Source organism: Perognathus longimembris, chromosome 18 (assembly GCF_023159225.1).
Source record: "Perognathus longimembris pacificus isolate PPM17 chromosome 18, ASM2315922v1, whole genome shotgun sequence".
NCBI classification, from domain to species: domain Eukaryota; kingdom Metazoa; phylum Chordata; class Mammalia; order Rodentia; family Heteromyidae; genus Perognathus; species Perognathus longimembris.
In genome coordinates this window covers 50,501,658-50,511,258 of record NC_063178.1, presented here as the reverse complement: position 1 = coordinate 50,511,258, position 9,601 = coordinate 50,501,658, and the positions used below count along the sequence as shown (strand labels likewise).

Here is a 9,601-nt window from a genome sequence, read left to right as displayed (position 1 = left end):
AGTGTGTACATTTCTTATCCAACTTGATACCTCCTCCCTCATTTTTCCCACCTTCCCCGTCTCCCTAGCTCCCTTTGCTCCCCCCCTCGCAAGTTGTACAGTTGGGTTACAGCATATGGTTTGGTAAGTATTGCCATTGCAATGGTTCGCCTTTTAACCTTTGTCTCTCCATTTTGTCCTCATACACTAATAGCAATCTTAATGCATTTCTTCTCACAGTGAGTTGTACAGGAAATATTTTACCTGTTATTTGAAACAGATTTGAGGTCTCTAGCTCCCCAGAATCATTGTGTGTATACATTTGTCACACCTGATTCCGTGAGAGGGTCACAGAACCACAAACACTGACCTTGTGATCTGGACACATGTGGGCCTTTCAAGATGCTCTAGATTTAGACTTCAACTTGCCTGGGTTGCTAAATTCTTCCAAATATTCAAACCATGTTTCCTGTCAACCCATAACAAGTTAGTTCACACCCAGAATATACTGAACCATCTACTCAAAGAGTGAGTGTCAATTCTCCTATCATTAGACACTTACCTGCAGTTGGGGTGGAGGGTTTAGGAAGTGTGATGTTCAAGAGAAGCACCTCTATTGGCTAATTCCAGAACAATGGGTAATGAAAAATAGAAGTGCTATCTTAGTCTGGACCTGTGGAAGGTGCTGTGCCCCTTAAGATCTTTTCTCTTCTTCTAGCTTCTTTATAAGCACAATATTCTCTTGATCCAGCCTCACTTATTTGTGGAATGAGCCAAAAAATGACTTATTCATGAAGATGACACCAGATACTATCTGGAAGGAATTTCCCTAACCTAAATCTACACATGACAAAATTGGCTGAGAACAGAAAGGCTCTAGTCATACATATCTAGGAAGGAGCTGGCTGTCATTAAACATTACCTTGAAATGTGCCAACTATGGTGTAATGGCATTTTTTCCTGTCACTCTATATAGCTTACTGAGATTATAAGGAATATCCAAGCTTTGTTGGAGTCAAAGTAATGGAGAGCTGTCCCTAAGACTAGAAATCCTAAAGAGTTCAGGAAGTGGAAAGCCCTAAAGGATCCATCTGGAAGCCAAGAAATTCTCAATTCCGGTTTGGATGTCATAATTGAGGAGCAAGCTAGAAAAGAGTATGCTTTGGTCTCAATGGATGATTCTTTTCAGCATGGTGGTTGTGTGTGTGTGTGTGTGTGTGTGTGTGTGTGTGTGTGTGTGTGTTTGACTTGGGCAACCACTAAAGTCTATAACTCTTGTGATGTTCTTTACAACTCCAAGGAATAGGGCATTGTATTATGGAAGAAGAAGGCATGGGATGGTGGTTACTGTTTTGAGCTACATTTGAGGCAGTGGCTCAGAGCTGAGACCAATGACAAACTATCCACATGAAAGAAAAAGTAGGAAATGGAATTTTCAGAAAAGGGTAGAGCTACTAACCACGTTTTTTCTGGACAGGAAATCCCAAGAGAAACTTATCTCCAGTTAACTACCAAGGGGCCACAAGTAATGCTGGGTTAAATTGGTAAAGCAGCAGCTTTGAGCAAAGAAAGTCAGGAATGGTACCCAGGATTTAAGTTCAAGCTGCAGGACTGGCACCAAAGAAGAAATTTTAAGCAAGTAATTAAGCAAGAAAAATTACAACGTAAGTCAACAGTTAAAATATGCTACTGGAGATGATAGGATAGCTGCAGAGTGAAAAGAAAGAACCAAAAAATATACCAATAATATTCAAATTTAGCTGGCTCTGAGGACATTTAGAGAGAAATGAGTGTCACTTATTCAGTCAAGTGGATCCACCAATATAAACTGCTATCTGATGGGAAAAAAAGGATAGTGGATTTACTTTGCACCTTCTATATGTCTCCTTAACCATACAATTTTCATATTAAGAAGACTTATTTCTTCTGATATGTGTTTTATCCCGGAAGCTGTACACACAGTTTCTATCTGGTCTTACCAAGATGATGTAGCACTTGGGGGCAAAGATGCAGCCCAGGAGCCCTGCACTGGATGCCAAGATGGAGAAGACCTCCACAGCCACCATGACCTTCCCTTTGGCACTGTGGTAGACAGGCAGGAAGGTGAGCCACACACTGCAGAACACCACCATGCTAAATGTCAGGAACTTGGTTTCATTGAAGGTGTCAGGCAGGTTCCTGGCCAGAAAAGCCACAGTGAAGCTGACCACGGCCAGGGAGCCCAGGTATCCCAAGACACAGTAGAAAGCAGTGAGGGAGCCCTTGTTACACAGGATAGTGAGGTGGCCATGTTCAGAGTGTGCATCTGTGTCAATGAAGGGAGGAGAGGTTCCCAGCCAGAGTCCACAGAGGGTCACCTGGATCAGGGTGCTGATGGGAATGATGAAGTTAGGAGCCCCTGACACCAGCAGCCACTGCATCCTTCTCCCTGGAGTAGTGACCTTGAAGGCCAGAACTACAGTAACAGTTTTGGCCAAGACATCAGAAACAGCTACAGTGAATGCAACTACAAATGTGGTTTGCTGTAGAATGCAGGTGACTGTGTTGGGTAGGCCAATAAAGAGCAAGGGACAGAGGAAGCAGAAGATGAGGGAGACAATCAGGATGTAGCTGAGAGCCTGGTTATTAGCCTTGACAATGGGGGTGTTGTGATGTTTCACAAAAACTCCAAGGACACCTGTCGTGAGTGTAGATAAACCAAGAGCCATGCAGGCCAAGGCCATCCCCAAGGGCTCTCCATAAGCCAGGAAGTTTGCAGCTCTTAGGAGGCACTGGTTTCTCTTTGTGTTGGCATACTGGTGATCTGAGCACTTCACGCACTGCTCCGTATCTGGTGAGAAGTTTGATCTATCATTAGTTCTTGTTGAGTTCCACTCATTTTTTTCAAATAAATTAGGAAATTGTTCACTTAGATGTAATCCTAAGACTTTACATTTCCTATCATAAATGTACTTTTTTCTTTTGTACATCAGAACCTTCTCTCCTCTCCATATTCTTCTTTATGTAAGCTATATTTTCTACACTTTTCTTCCTTCTGTGGTTACCACATGTTTGCATAATGTTCCAATTTTGGCAGGCTAATGTCCTAACAACCTTTTTTATTTATGCTTTTTGTCATATTTTTAGCAGTTATCACTGTGCACCGTTCTGTAATCCTATAGAAATTTGTAAATGTGACAGCATAAACTTTCCTATATGTCTTCTTCTGACACTCTTAATCCCTGTGGCACATCCTTGTACTCCTACTCATCTATGAAGCAATGGATACAAGAAAATACTCTTTCCTTCTCTTAAGCCACACTCAGTCTCACTTCTTAAACTGATTCCATCTTTCTGAACACTTTCTCTATTGCAGGAACAGTTCTCTGCACAACAAAATAAAGTTGTACAAAATCATGGTTTCTTGTGCGGACAAAATTTATCTCCTAAGGTGAACACTCTCCTGAATATGATGTGCATAATTTTGTGTTAGAGTTTTAAATTTAATGATTAGCGACACAAGGGATTTCCTGGAGATATGTTTGCCTGTAGGAGACTACAAAATATTAATAAAATAATTCAAAGTTGTGACCTGTGGTATTTCAATTAGCAATGCCATCAGTTGTCACCCTTAAATAAACAGAGAGAAGGAATATGGGCTCTGTAATCCTAATACACAACTTTTGCATTGATTTTGTTGCATTGTGGAAATCTAGGGAGAGATAAAGAATTTATTCAGAAGTCATGGACTTACCTATACCATTAGCAATCTCATTCTCTCGGCAAGGACTACAATCAAAGCAACAGACAGCATCCCCCTCCTGAGGAGATTTCCTATATCCAGGACCACAGCTCTCACTGCAGACAGAATGTGGAGTCTGAGGGAAATGAGATATTTTTTCAGTAACTGGTCAGTTTTATTTTTTTTAATTGTCAAATTGTAGTACAGAGGGGTTACAGGTTCATATGTAAGGCAATCAGTACATTTCTTGTTCAACTTGTTGCCTTCTCCCTCACTTCCCCCCGACCCCCTCCCCTTTTCCTTCTCCCCCAATGCGTGTATAATTGGTTTACATGGAATGGTTTTGTAACTGGTCAGTTTTTTACCTAACACTCTAAGACCTTCAGTATTTTAAGAATTTAGACTATTCAACCCAGTATTTCCATGAAAGTAAGTAAATTTGATTAATTGAAGGCTGGTACACATTTTAGATCCCATAGTTTCTATTGAGAAATGTGAGATCTTTAAAAGGTGGAAATTAATGGTGAGGATGTTAAGTCCTACTTGCTTTCCCTATGGAACTACCTTGAATTATGTCATTATATCTTGTCTCACCTGTGGCATTGTAAAGAGAAAAGAGGAAGAATTTAAACCTTTAAAAGTATGCTGTAAACTAAAGCACAGACCTCTCTTTTATAAGGTAATGTGAACTCCAGGTCCATTGTATCTATCTCTTCATTTTCCAGCAGCAATGAGATGAGAATCTTCTTTTCACACAGGGCCCTTCGATGATATCTCTAACCAGAGATGCTTAAGAAACTGGACAACTAACCATTGAATTAAACCTCCACACAAGAGAACAAAATCAACCTTTCAACCACATAAAGTGATTCATCAGGTACTTTGTCACCATGTTAGAAACCTACTTAAATGAAATTTTTATTTGAAGACATTCTAAATCAACATTTTGAAACACAATTTTGTTGTGTTGATCCTTGGGCTTTAAGGCAAGGACTGGGCACTGTTTTTGAGCTCTTCTTACTCAAGATTAGCACTTGACCACTTGAGTCACAGCTCCATGGCCAGATTTTGGTGGTTAACTGAGATTAGAATCTCACAAACCTTTCTGGCTTGTTAAGATTTACCCTGACCTGTAATCTTAGATCAGAGGACATTAGCATCCTGAGCAGCTAGGATGACAGATATGAGCACCAACACCTGGCTTTGTTAAATTATTATGTTCCTTTTCTATTCAAGAGTCACTCAATAATTTTTTAAGTTGGAAATAATTAAATGTGTGATACATAGGATATAAATACATGTGCCAGACCAAAAGCTTGAACTAAGGGGCTGAGTACTGTATATAAGCTTAACTGCTTAAGGCAAGTGCTTCACAACTTGAATCAGAGGTCCACTTCCAGCATTATTACTGGTTTATAGGAGATAAGTGTCCTAAGGACTCTCTTGTAGTCTGCCTCCAAACCATGATATTTACAGCTCAGCCATCTCAGTAATTAGGATTAAAGGAGGATCTTCCTGCACCATGCCAGATAAACATAATGTTGAATTTTGCATATATATATTAAAATCATTAAGTTTGGATCAAACCAACCTCTGTAGTTCCTATGGCCCACTGTACCATATCTTCAGATAAAGACAGTTGTTGACCATGTTGAGCATATGGAGAAAACATTCCTACTTGAGCCTCAAGTTGAAGACCTTCTGGAAAATTCCAAACATTTACAATGTCATATTCTGCCTCCATTTTTTCTCATCCAAACTCACTTCATCTCCAGCAGGATTGTGAAATTGGATGTTCTTCAGGAAAGAATGCACCTAAAAGAGATTTATCATCTTTTGGCTCTATTCCAGAGCTAAGACAGAAAACTTGAAATAAGAAAAGCTCCTCCTTGCCTTTGAATCTGATTCAGAATTCAAAACTACAACAGACATATAATAAAACATCAGAGAACAAAATCCATGGACAAATAAAAATAATATTTCTGAGTTCTGGTCACTGAGAAATGAGTTTGAAGGCTTATTTTTAAGAGTACTAATTCTACATATATTCATGAATGAAACAATCTAAGTTCCCTACCTGCAATTTTCATAGCCACTATTTTTCTGACTGTATACCATTTGAGCTTGCAAAAAAAATCAAAACAAAAGGTAGAATTATTCTAGATCACTTAGGAAAAATATGGATAATTCTGCTCAGCAGAACATCCTTTGCAACTTCCTAAGAAACTAAAAGGGGAAAGATGAATTAACAGTTTTCAGAACATTAGCTATGAGCATGGTGAAGTTATCTGTAACTAAGAGTTTATAAAAACATGGAATACATTTCTTTCTTGTTTTTGGCCTGCTTTTGCTTAAAATCATATGATGTGTAGAGCACATCACAGATAATATTTGTTTATAATTACTTCAATTTTGGAAACATACTTGAAACATAGCATTTCATACAGTGAGAAACTCCTTTCGGGAGTGACTTTGCATATGTTCTGTGTCATCCAACAATGAAGGCCTTACCTGTGCAGGATTAGGCACTGTCCCCTTCCTATTTCCAATTGTTTGTGTTTGTGTTTGATGAAGAATCATCTCATGAAGAGCCTGGGCCACCGCATGCACAGCGTTGTATATATTGTAACTCTCTGCAGACATGGACATGTCAAAAGTGTGCCCAGGCAACCAATCCAAGGAGGCCTCATGAAGACAGTTCTCCCACATTACACAGTCAGACCCAGAATCAGAGCAATTAAAAAAGAGCAACCACAGCACAGCAAGAAAAAAGTCTTCTGGGTACCTGCAAGGGTTTACTGACTTGACAAAATCTGTGAATCCAGAAACATCTGGGTGATGATGTGAGAAACTAAGAGGTACATGGGATGACCCTAGCATGAAATATCTCTTTCTGATAGTTAAATCCCAATGTGAGTTCAGGATACACACTTTGCCTTTTATTAACATGTGCTCAATGCACCTCACTGAATCTAGAAGAGCATCATCCTCATCACCATACATGATGAGGACATTTGCTGAAGATTTATTAATCTGCTTATAAAGGGACATGACTTTGAGTACATATGATACACCATAGGATGGAATCACTAGCTCAAAGGCTATACAAACTCTGTTCTTGTCCATCTCTTTTTTCAATTCAGGCAGAATCCACAAACCATTCTCATCTTGTAGGGTGCACAGTCCTACCCAGTTCCATTTGAAGTGAAGCAGTAAGGAGACCATGGCAGTGGCTATTGATGTGTCCTTTGGGGCCATCTGATACAGAGAAGGAAACTTGTTATGGTCACTCATGGCACGATTAAAAGGCCCAAAGCTAAGCTAAAAAAATCAAATTTGGACAGTCCATCAATGAGAATATTACCATCTATCACAATCTCTATCGTGAAGTATATTAAGTAACCAGTACCATTAGGTGGAAAGTCATTTGTTTTGTTTAAAAATTTTTAATTGTTTTCAGTAGTTGTGCAATGTACTCATACAATGCCTTTGGTCTCTGTCATTATTTCTGTCTATAACTCCTAGCTATACCAACCAAACCCATTCCAACTTCCTAAGTCCAGTTTTACATTGGTACATTGAATACTATGTTGTGATTTCCTACCCATTTACTTTCACTCCCCATTCCTCTGCTTTTTTGCACATACATTTAATATCTATCACCCTCAGACAGGATAGGTGTCATCTTTCCATGTTCATTTATTTTTATACTGTCTAATATTTGGTCAAACAATATATTATGGAATTCCATCCCTATGATATACTAAACACTATCCAGATGGACTATGTATATACAAACAGAGCTTTGTATGAATTCTATATTGATTTCGTATTTCATGGTCTGTTTTAGATCTAACTTTCATATATGAGAGAACAAGTCTCTTCTTCCTTTCTAAGCCTGATTTCACTCATGAGTGCATGTTTATGTGTATGTGCAAAATAGCCAGTAGATCACAACGAACTCAGGGTCTCATGCGCTAATTTGACTTGTTCCCTCAAGACTAGCACTCTTCGAATGGAACTGCACCTTCACTTTCTGCTTTTGGCTGCCTAATTAGATGTAAAAATTTCTTGAACAACTGGGATTACAGGCGTGAGCTACCAGAAAAAGGTGAACGTATTTCCACACTTTAAAATCATTTCCTATTTCTTATTTTTTAAAAAAGAATCCCTTTGACTGCTGTAATTTTTTGATCCTCTTTTCTGCACATGGGACTATAAATTTCCAATTACTTTGAACTCTTTTTTTGGATATCACAAAATCCAATAGGCTCATAAATCCAGTATCTTCCTATGATTCTAGTCTATCACCTGAAATGGCACCAAATTAGACATTTATTCAATATTCCCCCACTTTCTCACCTCACCTGTGGATACCTATAGATGTATAGCAAAGTCCCAATCTGTGAAGATGTTAATCCTGATGATCCTGTCAGCACTGCTCTCAATTTACTCTCTCTCATGCAGGAGTAGTTTGGACTCTTGTACTTCCCAAAGAGGCAAATGAAGGGATTTTTAAATGCTAGTGAAGCTCCAAATTGAACATCATAGATATCAAATCCCAGAGTCCAGTTGTGTAAAAGATGAGAATTTTTGTTGATTCCTTCAGTAGCAAAAGCCAAGGCTAAAACATACTGGTAGTTTTTGAAGATAAACCTGTGTAATTAACACAGAAATTTAGAAGGAGTGTTTCAAAACCTATGAATTTGATGGATTGAATAATTGCTTATTTTTTGCCAGGGAATAGGTTAAAACAAGACACTTATTTTAAATGAGGTAATACTTAGATTGTATACCACATCTGACATGAAATAATGACACTGTTTAGTTTGATATAGTAACTTTTTGTGTACACTAAAGGAACATGAGACATTGAGGGAGACAGAGAGGGGACTTGGGGGAGGGAGAGAGAAAGAGAAAGAGAATGTGTCTGTGAGTATATGTGTGGGTCCTGAGCTTGAAATAAAGGCCTGGATACTCTCATTGAACTGTTTTGCTCAAGGCCAGCACTCCATTACTTGACCCAAAGCTCCACTTCCATCTTTTGGCTGGGTACGTGGAAATAAATTCTCAAGGAAGCCAGGCTGTCTTCAACCCTCAATCCTGAGATGTCAGCCTTTTAGTATATAGGATTACAATCATGTGCCACCAGATTACAATAAGAATTTTAATCTATTTCCTCAAAATGTGTGTTACAAAAGGAAAATATTCAGACCACTGTCCAGTGGGGAAGGAAATACAAACTTTTAGTACTGAATTCTGGCCGTTGACTCAAGTTGTCTGTAATAACATCACTTCATTATCAACCATTATAGCTGGGATGCAGGAGATACAGGGATGGTGGAGTAAAGTGAAGAACTTACAGCTCTGGAAAGGAGAAGCTACACTGAATGAAACAAAAGTCTTCTAAAGACAGGCAGAAAATCACTCAGAGTACTGGCAAAATAGAATAATGAAACTGATCTGTTTTTGGTACACTAAGGATGGGAGGTCAGGGTAAAGAAGACAGAGGATATTGATGTGCACACGCAAGTTCCCTTAGCCATTGACAATCCTGAAAACAAAACAGTAAATGGAAATAGAATGAAAAGTGACTTACGGCTTAATGTCTTCTTTCATGGAAGCATCGCTGTTACTGACATCTGTTCCTAAAGTGTAGAGCAGGAAAAATCCAGCAATCATCACATCTCCATCCATGTGAGCTCTCTGCTTCATTGTAGAAAAGCAGCTAGTGCCAGCCAAGGGCTTGACAAGAAGGGGAAGCTGGAGAAGAATGAGTATGAAGATCAAAGGGCACATCCCTGAAACAAGTGCCAAGCTGAAATTCTGCCTTGAAGTAAGCTTGCAGTCTCAGGTATGTATATTCATATATGTCTGTATGTATGCATGCATGTCTTTTTA

At 38.9% G+C, this 9,601-nt stretch overlaps 1 pseudogene; it reads right to left on the bottom strand.

Annotated features, from left to right (window-relative positions):
- Positions 1-1,886: 1,886 nt before the first annotated feature.
- On the bottom strand, positions 1,887-9,397 carry LOC125367055 (annotated as a pseudogene).
- Between the last annotated feature and the right edge of the window lie 204 nt (positions 9,398-9,601).